Source organism: Microtus pennsylvanicus, chromosome 4 (assembly GCF_037038515.1).
Source record: "Microtus pennsylvanicus isolate mMicPen1 chromosome 4, mMicPen1.hap1, whole genome shotgun sequence".
Classification (NCBI taxonomy): Eukaryota; Metazoa; Chordata; class Mammalia; order Rodentia; family Cricetidae; genus Microtus; species Microtus pennsylvanicus.
Window position 1 is genome coordinate 16,918,083 of NC_134582.1, and position 16,366 is coordinate 16,934,448.

Here is a 16,366-nt window from a genome sequence, read left to right on the forward strand (position 1 = left end):
AAAAAAAAATCCCAACACCACCCCCGTCGCGGAAAAAATAAATACATAAATAAAACCCACCAAGGAAAATTCACCCAGCACCTCATTTTCCCCCTCAGATGGCCAGTTACAATCTGAAGCCTGAACAGTTCAGGGTTTGCCGGGTTCATCCATCGGAGGCACTTTGAAATTGATTCGAGTTTACATCCCTTCTCACTTCTCTCTGTGTGTCTCTGTGTGTCTCTCTCTGTCTCTCTCTCTCACACACACACATACACACACACACACACACACACGAGCGCGCGCGCACACACACACACACACACACACTGCAAAGCAAGTTTTGCTTTGCTGCAAATACACGTGATGCATAAAGACTTTGCCAAGACGAACAATATTTTTCTTTTCCATATAGAAACCCATCCTAGGGAGATACTTTGTTTGGGTAGTTTTGCGTTGGGGGTGAAACCTGAATCGCAGACTTTCTTTCTTTCGCCCTTAACTCACTAAATCGTATAGCTGCAAACTTTGTTTTAAAAAGGAAACAAACAAGGTGATTTTAGGGAATGAATATGGTTTTGTTTTTACACTTGAGTTCCTAGGTACTCCAAGTCCGCGCTCGGCAGCACTTCAAGTTTTCAGCTCGACATTTACCACTACAGGCCCTATATGCTCTTAAAACACACTTTTTTCACACCACTTTTTAGGATAAAAATTAAGCTTCGAAATTATCTTTTTGTAATAACATGCGTGCTTTACCCAGTATATGCAACATTCACTATTTTAATGTTAAAAAACACATTTGCCCAACCCTGGTATTGCTAGATGTGCGAGTACGTACCGAAATGCATGCACACACGTTTTCCCATTGGCAATTATTTAATAGGCTGTTCCTTTTGTTTGAATAAAACATTGGGATCAACATTCTAAAAATTCAGTTCAATTACAAACAGTTTACTCTGACAGCAAATTGTAACGTTACCTTCAGTGGCCACAAATTTGCTCACAATATTCCAAGGAAAGAGACTTTAAAAAAAAAAAGAGAGACAAAAATCTTCTGCAAGTACTTAGTATCTCACATGTGTATTCCCCCAAAAGAGTATTTTAAGTAGTAGTCAGTCCTGTTCCAGGGTTAGCCACAGATTACAAGATAATGCACCTGGCTCTGGCTTTTGCATTCTCCATCTTTAAACTGTAACAAAATTCCCTCCCCCAAAAAGTAACCATTTAAAAAAAAAATCCAACAACTTTTTCTTATCTTTTATAAAAAATAATCAACACAGGATAGTTATAATTGTTCTTCAGTCTTGTTGGTTGTATTTTTTTTTTCTTCTCTTTCAAAGTCCTAAACTTGTTCCAAGTTTAGAGGCGTCTCATCATCCTCCTCCTCCTCAACACCATCATTGACTCCCCCGAGGAGTCACATTGATAATAATAGGTTTCCCTGAAAGATACATTGTAATCCATTCACATCCGGGCACTGCGGCTTATAAAGAGAAGGCGCTGCGGCCACGGCTGCTCCACCAGACAATGACTGGGGAGGGGCGGGGCGGGAGCGCGCGACCATAGAGTGGTAAACACAGCGCCTAGAGAGGCCGCCAAGATGGCGGCACGCTAGGCCACGCCTCCTCCGGGAAGCGGGGCGGGCGGCCCCGCGGGCGGGCGGGTGGGTCTCGGGTCGCCTGCCCCAGAGCAGAGCGCGCCTCGCGCCGGGTTCCGTGTCCGGCCCTGATCTCTGCCGCTAGAGTCGTTCCCGCAGCTGGAATGAACTCGCCGGGAGGCCCGGAAGATGCCGCGCGGGCCACAGGCAGCTGTGGATGCAGATTTTTCAGCCACGCTTGGGCTGTATGGGGAAAGGCCACCAAGCCAAATGTGTTCCTGGCCTGGAAGAGTGACTTGACAGGGTGCTCTCCTCCTCCTCGGGGCCAACCCTATTTTTTTTCTTTTTTCTTTTTTCTTTTTTTTTTTTTAAATAAGCTTCTAGGGGTGAAAGACCTTGATTAGTGCAGAAATCTTCTTTTATTGATGCAAGATTCACATGGCTCCTGTACCATAAACCAGGATGGACTCAACTTCTAGTTCTGGCCAAGCATGTACCTTCTCAAAACTGTTTTCTTGTCGGCAAACAAGGAGACTTTGAGATATCTGATAAGGAAGATGCTACCACTATACAAAAATCCTGTTCCATCCTTAATTTATTAATGATTCACTGATACCCCTAACCTAGCCATTTGAGATTGCAGATGCCCTGGTCTCCAAAGTATAGTTTCTAATTCTCCCAAGAGAAAGCTTATTCTGTTCTACACATTGTTCTAAGAATTTCACAAATGTAGGCTACATTGATGCTCAGAATGAAGCTAGAGTATTGGTCACCTCTGGTCACCTCTGGTCACCTCTTTACCTATACACAACAAGAGAAGCAAGTGCAATAGCAGAGCCCGACCCAAAGGAGAAGTTTATTAAAAGGTATAAATTTGCCTCATTAAAACCAATATCTACATTAAGGTGTAGAGCCCACCTTAGAAGGCAGTCTGACCAGAGTCCACATTCACCCATGTTCCCAAACCACCTGGCAGTGGGGATGTCCTTGTCTCTAGTTTCTGATTCTGATTTGTAGTGGTGACAGAACAGAGATCTTTTGCTTATATGTGAGTTTTTACAGGACAAGAATTGGGACATTTATGGGTTATTTCACACATGAAGACTCCAGTCTTTTATCCCCATTCCACATTCTCTTCTTAAAATAATATTTTACATCGAGCCACCACCTCATGCTGCGTTATCACAAGCATTAGCTCGGGTTCCCAGAGTAAGCCTCGGCAGGCTCCGGAAAAAATGATGTAATGAAAAGATCACAAACATTGGCTTGGAAAATATATTCCATTGGCTCTACCTCTAATCAGCTCCGTGACCTAAGACTCCACGCCAATGCCTCTTGCTGTAAAACGCAGAGGCTAGATTCGATAATCCCGTAAAATCCCTCTTAGCTTTGAGGTTTGGAAGATTCACCCTCCTGAATTTCAAGGGCAGCAACTGATCTGTCCAGAAATCACTGATAAGATCAAATTTGGGATCTAAAAGCACCCTGCTAGTCTGGTATGGTTTTTGTTTCTCCTGACCCCTTTTGATCAAGAAGAAACATGCAATTTCTCTTCCTGCTTTAAATGAAGAGACAAATGTGGCTGTGTTAGTCTTTGTTTTTTCCTGAACTGTCAGATGAGAAGTACTTTCTAATCATACTTATGGAAGTTGGAGGCACCTTAGAAAAGGGTATTTGGGAGGACACTATAAAGCTTAGAAATAAAAGAGTTGGTGTAGTAGGTACCTTTTTGGTGCTCCCTTGGTCTAGAGACTCCCTTAGAGAACTTTCTGTGTATCCTGACACAGATGTGTGTCTTAGTCAACTCTGGCTGCTGTAACAAAGTGAGATATACTAGCTGACTTGAACACCAGGCATTCACTTTTCACAGTTCCAGACTCTACAGGGTCAGGTTCAGTTAGGATTCTTCCTCTTCCTGGCTTGCAGATGGCTGCTTTCTAGCTATGCTCTTGTGTGACTGTCAGAAAGAGAACTCTGGTGTCTTTCTCTCATGAAATTACCCATCCAATCTTAAAGGCTATCTATGACCTCATCTAAGATGAATCACTTCCCAAAGAAATTTCTTTCACTTCCCAGCACACTGGGGCTTCAGTAAAGGAGTGGGAGGTGGGGTACAAACGCACCAATATTTAGTTTCTAAAAGAGTAGAAACTTTCATGGATGCCACATGATTCCTGCCAACCCCAACCAAGCAGTCCCCAAACACAGTCGTTAAAGTGAAGAAGACATGTGTTATGATCAGCTGGCCAGAGCGGGTACCAAGGAGCCCGATCTATGTGGGTATCATGGTTCTAGAATTCAGAAATCATGAGTAAATGGATAAAACTGCTCTAGTTACAGAGAAAGGTCTTGGGAATTCCAAAAGAAAAGTTTACAATAATAATCCTGATTATCACATATGTATATATGTATATATACATATATATATATGTATATTTCCCCACCAGCTAGAGGACTCATTGCCTCCCATCCAGGAGCACAGGACAGCCTGCAATTTTGCCTTTCTTCAGCTAAGCTGTCCTGAGAACTTTCCTGATCTTTACACCCTACGAAGACCATAACTGGACTTGGGCATACTTCAAACTGCAGTGTTGTCAGTGTTACCATTAATATTTTAAACTATGGTTTTAATTGAAATAGAATTACATCACTTTCTGCTAGGTGGTGTAGGGAAAACCTTTAATCCTAGCACTTGGAATCAAAGACAGGTGGATCTTTGTGAGTTCAAGGCCAGCCTGGTCTACAGAGCAAGTTCCAGGGCAGGCAGGGAAAAAATTCTACACAGAGAAACCTTGTCTCAAAAAACCAACAATGATGATGATGATGATGATGATAAAAAAAAAACATCACTTTCCCTCCTTGATATTCTCTTTCTATCCCTCACAGATACCCTTGAACTCCTCCAATGGCCCCTTTCAAGTTGGTAGCATCTTTGATTGTTAATATTACATATGTATGTGTATCACAAATATATAACTTGCTCAGTCCATTTTTGTTGCTTGTTCATACATGGTTTCAGAGCTAATCATTGTGCATTGGAAAACCAATAAGAGGCTCCATCCCTTGTGAGAGGGCACATTACCCTACTTCCAGCAGCCATTAGTTACCTGTAGTGCTTTGTCTAGGAGGACAAATCTAGAAATCTCCCCCCTCTGTTGTAATTAGTAGCGGCAGGGCTGCGTCCCCAGCACCCCGGCCACCTGCTAGCTTATGCCCGAAATAACAACACTCAAATTGTATTCATTTAAACACTGCTTGGCCCTTTAGCTCTAGCCCTTACTGGCTAATTCTGATATCCTGATCAACCCATCTCTAATAATCTGTGAGCACCGGTCTTACCGGGAAGATTCTAGCCTATGTCCATCCTGGGTCGAGCTTTATCGTGTGTGTCTGCCCCGGAGCAGGGCATGGAGTCTCTGAGCTCACTTCCTCTTCCTCCCAGCATTCTGTTCTGTTTACAATACCCACCTATGTTTTAACCTATGAGGGCCAAGCAGTTTCTTTATTGCTTAACCAATGAAATCAACAGATTGATATATGACACTCCCACATCACCCCTCCACATTACCATGTTCATGAATATTGGCCTCGTCCCATTCTTGTTTATGCAGCCATTTCTAGGAGAGACTGTTTCACAGCAGACTTCTTGGTATTCTGGCTCTTACAATCTTTCCACCCCCTTTCCAGCAATGTTCACTGATCCATAGATACAGGGGTTGTGATGGAGATGCACCCGCTGGGGCCAGGCTCCCTATCACCTGTTGATCTCTGAGTTGGGTCCATCTGTGGTTTTCTGTGATGCTCTCTACTTGCTTTAACCAGAGGTTTCTTTGATGATGTGTGGTAGTACATTTCTCTGTTGGTCTAAGATTTAGAATGTAGTAAGGAATTATTCTGGTCTAGCAAAGTGGCAGTAGGAGATTCTCTTTTAAGGTCTATGATCTCCAGCCCTGGGAAGCGGTCTTGGTTTCCAATACCAGGCATGAGCTCCCTCGTGTTGATTGGGCCATTAATCCAATTAGACAGCTTTTGGTGGCCACCGACACCAACATCTGAGTGCCCCTCATTGCACCATTATTCGTATCTTGCCAGGCTGGTTATTGCTGGGCTGCATAGGTACTGCAGCTGGACAGGACTGTTCTTTCCCTCCCTCGCAAAGTATTTTCCTTCAAGCAAAGACTCCTTTCTCTTGGAGGCAAGCTTGCACACTTAAAACTACCCAATCCATGGCACCAAACCCAGAGTCAAGATGGTCCATAGACAGGGCACTCCCTTTTCTATCATTTGGTGACCTTAGGCAAGTTCCACAGCTTCTCAGCCTCTAAGATGCTGGTGCCCCGATACCTTACATGCCTGTTTTCAACCACGTGACATGTGAAGTGATTTGAAAATGACAGAGTCCTATTTAGCGTGTTCGGGTTTAATTAGACAATGTCTCCTATCGGCTCAGATGATGGGTTTGGGGAAAATGTTTGGCTCCTGAGGAATATTTCTTTATCAATGCACTAATCCCTTAATAGTTCATAATATGTTGTCATTTTGAGGATGTAAGCGAAAGTAGGAGTTGAGTCACTAGGGACATGCCTTTGGAGGAGCTATGTACGGCCCCTTCTTGTAGTCCTTTTCTCTGCCCTGCTAGCTGTCACAAGCTATGCAGCCTCTCTCCCACGCTCTCACACTTTGATGCTTTACCTGCTCAGGGGCCTGACATCAACAGAACCAAGGACCACAAAATGACACCTCTAAAAGCTGGGGCCAACATGAATTACTCTCCCCTTTAAATTGTTTACGTCCGGTATTTGGGTAGAACAATCAAAAATCTGGCTACCAGGAAATATAAAAGCATCATGTCAGTGCAGAACGCCTGAAGATCTGACTCCTCTTTCATGAGTCTGAAGAGAAAGGTAGTATTGAGACTTCCCTGGGTTCAAAAATGATCAGACATTGAAGGGCACTCAGACCCAATCCTCCATTTATAGTTGTGGATGTCAAGAACCAAATGCTATAGCCTGTTCAAGGTCATCTCGCTAATTGAGTGCAGAGGAAAGGAGTAATTGAAGGCCCGGCCAGAATCTCGCAGCAGTCTCCCTCGGATTCTACTTTGCTTTGGTAGTGTGGTCTATGTTAAAATAACAAACAGACAAACACAAACAAACAAAGAGGAATTGGCTTGCCGCTGTGCTGATAAAATTAAGAGAGGAGGAAAAGTCAGTAAACAGCTTCTGAGCTTTTACTTTGTGTCAGGGACTGTTCTCACCGGACCTGAGGCAAAAGTGTTGGCAAAGAAAACGAGATGATAGAAATGTCAAGGGCAGTCTTGCTCAGAGACTGAGCCACAGTGAACACACCACTGCCTATGGCGGACGCGCACGAGAGGGCTGGCTGGCACAAATATTTTCTGGTTAATAAAACCAGTGGACATAGCAGTCTGTAACTTCAGTCTGCGGCTTTTGCCTTATTAATGACGAGTCTGAAAGGCTAGAGCCTCCCACAGCAACTTAGTGCTTCACAAACTTCCGGTAGCTCACAGTAATCTGGAAACTTGTTAAAGCTCACGCTGCTGGGATTTCTGCGACCGTACTAGTGTCACAATTGACGGGGGACCTTACATCGTTTGGTGGTGTGACCCACAGCTGTATTGACATTCCAGCTGATGGGATCCCCACAGAGGCCATGGATCTACCCATACGTGGACTCCAGTATTATCCATCTGACATGTATGGCCTCTGGGTCAAGGAACCCTGATCAAATGGTTTGTAACTTAGCAACATCTGGCCCATACCAGGTCTCTTATCTCTTTCAGTCCGGCCATGCTAGTGAGCCCAGTCTTTGCCATTTTGGGAAGCTTTTTATGCTTTTAATCTTCTAGGAACCTTCCTGTATGGGGCCGTTGGAGGGTATCCCTGTTGGCAGATCTCAGATGCAATCATGCCACCGCAGCAAAGAAGGGTCTCTGCTTACTCATAGTACACCGAGAAGGGCAGGACCCAGTGAAACCCCGCCCTTGCTGCCTCACCGTTCCCCACCTGTGGTGTGGGAGAATTGTCTGTATTCTGTCAATCATGTTTTAAATAAATGCTGATTGGCCAGGCAGGAAGTAGAGGTGGGGTGAGGAGAACAGGAGAATTCCAGGAAGGAGGAAGCCCATTCCTCAGAGTCCTGCCCAGACCACCCAAGAAGCAGGATGTGACCTGCCCTGCTAAAAATGGTACCACGCCACATGGCTAGCATAGATAAGAATGATGGGTTGATATAAGTTATAAGAGTTAACAAGAAGCCTGAGCTAACAGGCCAATCAGTTTATATCCTAATGTAGACTCTCTGTGTAATTTTCTCTGGGACTAAAGGACTGGGGGACCCGGCAGGACAGAAACCCCAACGAGCCCAGCCCACATGTTACAGAATGGTGTCTACATGGATAATGCATTTAATTCTCAAGATAACCTCACAGGGCAAGTGCACAGAAATTCTCCTTCCATATTGGAGGAAGCTGGGGTGCACAGAAATGAAGTGTCTTGCACCTTTTCATGACGTGAGTAAGGAGCCAAAGTCAGAGCTCTGATGGAGGCCCCATTCTACATGTCTTTGACTCAGTTGCCCTTGGCTCTGCGACACCTGTGTCCCAGCCTTCTCATCCACCCCTCTTCTCATCCTGCTCTAATGCTTCATCTTTGTTGGCATGCCCCACTGACTAGGATGTTCTTGGATGCTGCTCCTGCCTCACAGTGATGTGTATGTGGGGGATTAAAAATAACTACTCCAGTAGCTTACTTCAAAATTAAGGTAATTATTAGATCAGTGACTTTCCTTTTAAAATAATGTTCTGTATTCCAATTCTCAATAAAAAATGGGCTTTAGATTATCAGCAGTCTTGGCAAATCCACATTATATCCATGGGCCATTACCGTCGATAATTGAGAATACATACACATGTTAATCAATCATTTATTCCTGCCTCCCATCTCTCCTGCATGGTTCTAGATGTTATGTGGTTCAGCCTTAAAATGGGGAGGCACAGTCGCATTTTATCACCCTCTATTATACAGAAATATAATTGCAGATATTACAGACTTGGAGGAAGTAGGGAGGAAGGAGGGCTGTGCTGAAATTCTTCCCAGAGCTGCTGGCAATAATTTTATAGTATAGCAACATTTCATTGTCTACTAAAGGTATCATTTCCACCTTTTCCCTGTAGCTCAGGAAAACAAGAAGTAAAATGAACACAACATAAAATGTAACGGGCTGTACTTCCACGTTCAATTTGTGTCGAAAGCTGTCCCTTTGGGGGATAGAAAAATACTGGGCTGAGAACAAAATGCCAGATTGAAACCTTGCCAGTGCTGTGGTCAATAGGCACATGCTTGAAGTCCTGGAACTAAGAACATTTTATGGATAGATGATCTTTGAAGGTAGAGGCTATTCTATGCAACATAGGCTATTTGGTTATACCCAAGCCCCTTAGCCACTCAACGCCAGTAGTGTTCCCGAACCTCACAACTTGTGACAACTAAAACTGCCTCTCTATAATTTGCTATGGCTAAATCACCCTGGCTGGAAACCATTGCTGTAAACAAACCCTTTGAGCTACAACCACTATCCCATCTTTTACAAAACTAAGGACCACGCCACTCTAGAGAGTTGCTAACAGAATCTAATACATCCACACTTTGTGAACTATGAGTTATCACTTAAAGCAGTAATGATGTATTTTCTTATATTTTATTTAGCCTATGCTGTGTTTGAGAGTTCTTTATGCAATCTGAAATACGGAATTTATTGAAGCTGTAATATAAATTTCTGAACATATTTCTAAAGGAGAGTATGAAATACTTATAGCAGATGGGATGAGCAGCCACTTCCCATCCAACACTGTCAATAAACTAACAGCTAACTTTGCTCTGTTTCATAACCACAGGCTGCCTCCCAGCCTCTGGCTAAATCTATTTAGCAAAGGGCTGATGTCAGTCTCAAGGGGAGTCAGGTGCACAGATATTTGGCATCCCTAGGACTAGAGAAAAACATCACAAAGATCATGTCTTACCATCCTAAAGCAGGAGATCACCTCCAGCTATAAAGCACACCACAGGAGACCAGTGCTCCCGGGGTGAAAGCAGCTCCCTTGAAAGGGTTCGGAAAACCATGTAGGCTCTGGATGTTACATCCTGAATGATGCTCCTTGGTCCACCCTTCTAGACCAAGTGCTTCATATAGGTACAGTCCTCCTGTGCCCTTCCCTGTAGCCATGACAATGCACACGGAAGTCATTGCACAAAGTAGGCACTTGACCCAATTTTATTGAACTACTAGATAATCATTCTGCTGTATCATGCAAATAAAAATAACTATTCTAAAGAACACAGGATAGAAAGATTTTGCATATAAATATTGCCTGTAGGATTAGTTTGTCAACTGAAGCTTGGGGAATAAAGATAAAATTTTCACTCCAAATAGCATGTAATATTCACAATGTAAGCAGAGTAAATATTTTTCAAGGCAAAAAAAAAAGTGCCGGCTAAAAATAAACCAATAATCAGACTCAATATTGATTAGAATATGATTTGTTCAATCACGTTTGCCCTTTTGGTGGATGGATGACAACTGAAATACCAGAGATTATTGATCTCCTCTAACAATTATGCTAAATTAACTCATAATGCACACTCAATAACATTGTTTACACACACTCCTCTTGCTAGGAAGGAGCTCTCTAATTCATTTTCACACATGAAAATTTAGTAAGTTTATAGAATTATATAGCTTTCCCTAGAAAAGCTGAGGGAGCCTCCTTCACATATCTCGGAGGGAGGGGAGAGGCGAACAGTGGGCAGCATCATTTGCCATATGTTCAGCGATACCCACAGCTCAGAGTCACAATAGACAGAGGTGAGCGTGACTGCGCCATCCTTCCCTGGTGGGGAATATGATGCATTTTAAGTTAATATTTATTCATTTTTCCCCAATACTCATATTTTGTCCTCAGGTTCTCTAGGAAAACAAGCAAAGAAACAAACAATTACCTCCATGGGTGCACTAGAAATTTTCCTCACCGTTCAAGGAAACCTGTAAACTAACGTCTGGTGAAACTGGATTGTTCGTGAGGGTCAATAGGGCAAATTGTCAGTTGAAGTTAATAAAGGAATTTAAGAGAAGTTTGCCAACAAATTAAAAATATATCATGCATGAGGGTGAGTGATATTTTCCCCCATAGTCCAAGGCCAGCAGATTTGATGACTCAGAGAATATAGCATCTCCATGCATGCTTGACAACCTCAATCTGATCCCCAGAATCTCCACGTAGGCAAAAGGGGAAGCTCCACAAAGGACCCTCGTGGCTGTCCTCTGACTTCCACATACACTTGGTGTTCCACATCTCTCCATCAGACACTCAAATTATAATGAACACGTGTTACTCAAAAGATTTTCTTCAGTAACCTTAGGCCCCCAGAGACTGCCTATGGATTAACAGAAAATACAAAATTCTGCTTCCTTGGGCTAAGTAAAGATCATGGAATCACTGTTTTAGATTTTTTAAAAAAATACCAATCCAAATTCCCACTCCCTCTCCTCCTCCCGTTCCCTCCACACACCTTCTCACCCCACCCCTGTCTAATCCTAAGAGAGGGTAGGGCACATTGCTTTAGGAAAGGTCCAAGGCCCTCTTTACTACATCTACGCTGAGCAAGGTATACATTCAAAGAGAATAGGATCCCAAAAAACCAGTACATGCAGTAGAGATAAATCCTGGTGCCACTGCCAGTGGCCCCTCAGTCTGCCCCAGCCATACAACTGTTTGGTCCTATGCTTGTTCCTTCCCAGTCCAGCTGGAGTTGGTGAGCTCCCATTAGCTCGTGTGAACTGTTTCAGTAGATGAACCCTAGACCCAATAGTTTTAAAGATTCGCAATGCAAGCTGAAAATTCAACACCATCTAGCATTTTGCCACAATGTTTTCACAATATAAGGTTTCAGCTATCACAGATCAAAATGCCACCTTGAGATAAACAAATCTTGAGTATGTTTTAAAGGGAGTCATTGAGTCCAATAATCTCCAGGCTAATCAGTCAGTTGGAGACATTTTAAGATTAAAGGGGATGAATGCATTTATTTTTAGTTCCACAAAATTCTGCTTTGTGACTTATCTTGATTTGTGTATTTTTAGAGGCTATATCAACCAATAAAAATCATTGTGCTATGGACTGTGGATGCAGTGATAACCAACCCTGTCCTGCCATTTAAAAAAGGTGTTATCTTTCAAAATTGGAATGCTGAAGGGCAGGAGTTTGTTTGATTCATTGGGAGCCCATAGAAGTTTCCGTCAGTATCTATAGGGTTATAACAAATAAAGTGGTGGCTAGAATTGCAGTCCATATGATGGTTAGCAGTGAGTGCTGCGGCTGAAACATATCCTCTCGGAATATGTATGTTGAGGCCCAAGGTCCATCATGAGGCATTGGGAAGTGAAGCATCCCACGGTGACTAGGTCATAAGAATGGAGCTCTCATGTATTGATTTAGTGCCTGCGTCAAAAAAGACCCCAGAGAACTCTCTGTCTACCAAAGCAAAATTCAAGTAAGAAGGCCACCACCTACAGCATAAGGCGCAAAACCAACCAGCCCCTTGATACTTGCTTACTAGTCACCAGAATGGTAAGGCATAAATGCTTGTTATATAAGCCATCCAGGCTATAGTAATTTGTTACAGCAGCCAGGACTAAGACAGTGGGCATATGTTGCACTATGTATGTGTGTGTGTGTGTGTATACATACATATACATACACACACACACACACACACACACACACACACACACACACACACACATATATATGGAGTGGGTATACAAGTGGACAGCCCTGGGGCCTGGGTCTGGTTCCCCTGGGAAAACCTGGAGTCAATATGGAAAGGTTCAGAGATAAAGGAAGGTTTTCATGAAAGTCTTTGGAGGTAATGGTCTAAGCATGTCCTTCAACAGACACACACACACACACACACACACACACACACACACACAGGGAGAGAGAGATAACTTGCTTTCTGAATGTCTTCTGGTGCCTAGCAGATTAATCAGGCAGGTATAATGAGGACTGAACAGAAAAGCACTTTTCTCCAGGAAGTTTCTGGCTGAGGGAAGGCCGGGCTGGCTCACCTGGCTGAGAGAAGTGAGCGTGTGCTTGTTTGTGGTTAATGAGTGTTCCAATAGATACTATACTGAAACGGGTAAGAGAATCTGAACTTGAAAACACAAGCAGAAAGAGGCCGGAGTGATACCCGGTTCACTCAGCAGATCCTGCAGACAGAGGCCGTATGTGAAGGTACCCCATTCACTCTGCCTCAGCCCCGTGGCCACTCTGCTGCCTCCCACGTGCCAGGCATCTTCCCAGGACCCCTGACTTGGCTTGGGGAACTTGTTTGTCCTAGATATCTGCAGGGTTGCTTCCACCTCTCTATCAGGGCATTTCTTCTAAGGCCCCTCCTTGGTAACTTACCTAATCATTGTGACATTACAACTTCCATGTTTAACGGATATACTGGCAGGTTTTGTGTGTCAATTTGAAACTAGCTAGAGTCATTGGACAGGAAGGATCCTCAGTTGAGGAAACGCCTCCATGAGACCCAGCTGTAAGGCATTTTCTGAATTAGTGATCAAGGCTGGTGGTCTTGGGTTCTATAAGAAATCAGGCCAAGCAAGCCAGTGACTGCAAGCCAGTAAGTAGCTCCCCCATGGCCTTTAGGATACTGCCCTGTTTGAGTTCCTGTCCTGACTTCCTTCAGTGATGAACAAGATGAAAAGCAACATGGAAGTAACAGCTGAATAAACCCTTTCCTCCCCAGTTTGCATTTTGGTCATGGCATTTCGTTGAAGCAATAGAAACTCTAAGACAACTGTTAGCCTTCTTTTTCTTAATACCACATATCACGATCCATACTCCCATATTTTTGTTCATGTTTAAAAGTGTACATGAAGACAGGAGTGTTGCCTCTTTGTCTAGTAGAACCTAGAAGAAAAGCCAGTCTATAGTAGGTACCAGAATGAATGAATTCATTCATTAATTAAATTAATAAGTCTATGTGATGATATTTACAAAGATCTTTGGCATCTTGATAACATAAAGTCATTCACATAGGAGCAGATCCTGGCTGTAGAGGATCAATTTGCCTGGCTTCGTGCATGCAGAGGGTTTTTTTTGTTTGTTTGTTTGTTTTGCTAGGGTCTGGTCTTTCTTCTCATGTCTCTTTCTTGTACATTGGCTCATTGGGTGAGTTTGGATGACATTACTGAGCATGCTCAGTGGCTCCCTAGATAATCCTTTCTTCGGTAGATGCCACAGGATGTCAACAATCTGGTCTGTTCATTCATGAGCTCAGCTTGGAGCACACCTTTATTGTCCAGCTCCATCTGCGAAGGGGCAGAGCTTCAGCTGACTGAGTGTAAGATACGGAGCAAAAGAGACCTTGGTGGGTACCATGGCGGCCAGGAAACAGAATACGCCATGCATGGAGAGCTTGAGTGTAGAGTTTATTTAAGAAGAGGGTATTGGGAGGGTAAGGGAGAAAGGGAGAGAGAAATGATGGGGGGGCGGAGCTAAGAGCCAAGAGCGACTTGCCTGGGAAGAGAGACATTGGGAGTGGGCAGAACTTCTCTTAAAGGGACCTTTGTACTGTGTACAGTGCCATAGCAGAGGGGTGCCTGTGCCCAAGGGGCAGGGCCAGAGTGTGCCTGAATCCTTTGGCTCTGTTGATGGTTCTGTTTGGGGAGGTTTGGGTGGTACAGCCTTGCTGGAGGAAATATGTCTCTGGGGCCATTTACCATGCTCTTCTCTGTTTTGTGAACACGGTTCAAATGTGATCCCACTGGTTTCTGCCCCAACTTCACTGTCTGCTACCTCTGCTTCACCATCACGAATGCAAGGGAATATGACATACATGTCAGTACAGAAAAGACTGCTTATAAACCAAGGAAATATCATATAAAATGTAATATTAATATAGCAAATTCTCGGCAGCTCCCTTTCACCATACACCAGGTAGACCAGCTGTTTCCTACCACAATAGGCCTGCCAGGCTCATCTGGGATGCCCACCTAACCAGTTTCCAGCAAAGTGAGCTCCTTCTCATTCCAAAGAACTGAGAAGCCTTTCTACAGTATCCTTCTGGAAACAAAGTCCGAATAAATTATTTGCTCTTTGCATTGCCTTGGCCATGGGGCTTAATCACAACAATAGTTAGGTAACTAAGTCAAATATTAAAAATGGTAATATTCAGCACATTGGACTGTTATGATAAAAATGAAGAAGCAAAAATACCCCATAATATTTTCTATTTAGTGTCAATTTGGATGGTTCCTATGCCTAAAGATAGCTTTATTAAATCATATTTGAGATTCAATAAATTTCACTTTACAAGCATATAATTTGGTACATTTTGTCATATTTCTATGACGTGAAATCAATTGAGAAAATGTACATAATCAGCTCACAGAGCTCTTAGGGGACCAGTGAGGGGGCTCCATGGGTAAAAGTGCTTGCCACCAAGTCTGAAATCATTATCTGGAACCCACATGGTAGACAGAGAGAAACAACTTTTGAAGATTGTTTTTTGACCTCCATATGTTCTGTGATATGTGTAAGATCTCAACACACACACACACACACACACAAACACACAGAGAAATAAATGTAACTTTATAAAAGTTCCTCGGGATCCTATCATATGCCTCCTTCTCCCACCTTGCCATCTCCCGTCTGCATCCATTTTCTGTCCCTATAGTTTGCTTGCCCTGGAATCGCATACAGCGTAGTCATAACAGCGTATAATCTTTACTTTCTGATCTAGTGTCCTCAGCTCAGGATAATTACTTTGTGAGTCATCCGTGTTACTTCACGTTTCAACAGTCGGCCCACAGCATTGCAGAAGAACACATACGCATAGCAACATTTGTTTTCCTGTTTACCTCGGGATGGTCATTTGAGTTGTTTCCAGGTAGAGACCTTCAGGAATCAAATTGCTGTAGACATCTGCGACAAGTGTTTGCGGAGCAATATACTTTCAGGGCGCGAGAGATGACTCAGCAATTAAGAGGGAGTACTGCTCTTGTGCAGGAACTGAGTTTCATTCCCAGAACACATGTTGGGAGACTCAGAACACCTGTATATCCAACCCCAGGGGGCACCTGCACCCATGCACGCGTGCGCGCGCGCACACACACAGAACGAATTTTAGAAACAGAACATATTTTTATTGTTTTTTGGGCAAATGCCTGGTTGTGAATGGGATACGTTTACAGTCAGGGGTTTTTCCTTTCTGTGATGGCTACTGTGGACTGTTACCCTCACAGAATCCAGCATTACCTGGGAGACAGGCCTCTGGGTGGACTATCTTGATTTCATTAAAGAGCTGGAGAAAGTCCACAGCAGGTAGTGACATCCCCTGGCTGGGATCCTGGACCGTACAAGTAGATAAAGGGAGTCAAAAAGCAGCTACAATCACCTCTCCCTGATTCTTGGGTGCGGGGGAGGGAGGAAGATGCTACGTGAGAAGCTGCTCCAAGGTCCTGCCACCCCGACTCCAGGTGAGGGACTGTGCCCTTGAAATGAAAGTCAGAAAGGACACTTTCTCCCTTATGTTGCTTTCATCAGAGCGTTTTGTCACAGTAGGATAAAGAATCAAGTTCTTAACAAACGGTCCACTAGTTTCCAAGATGATTACTCCATTTCAGGTCTGCAGCAGCTTCATCGGCAATGCACTTGGAAACACGAAGCATTCTAACCCCTCCATGAACACTGCTAGA

General features: G+C 43.6%; 1 protein-coding gene across 8 annotated transcripts in view; it reads right to left on the reverse strand.

The window, feature by feature from the left end:
- The window catches only part of Tcf4 (transcription factor 4), a 336,792-nt gene extending 335,277 nt beyond the window's left edge, over positions 1 to 1,515 (reverse strand). For 3 of the 8 annotated variants that reach the window (XM_075968357.1, XM_075968354.1, XM_075968360.1), the window contains exon 1: positions 61 to 239. The gene's annotated coding sequence lies outside the window, so the exon portion shown is untranslated. Of the gene's footprint in view, positions 1 to 60; positions 296 to 961 lie in introns of those variants that run through there. The other 5 variants (XM_075968356.1, XM_075968361.1, XM_075968363.1 and 2 more) reach the window with 5 other exon arrangements.
- Positions 1,516 to 16,366: the final 14,851 nt, after the last annotated feature.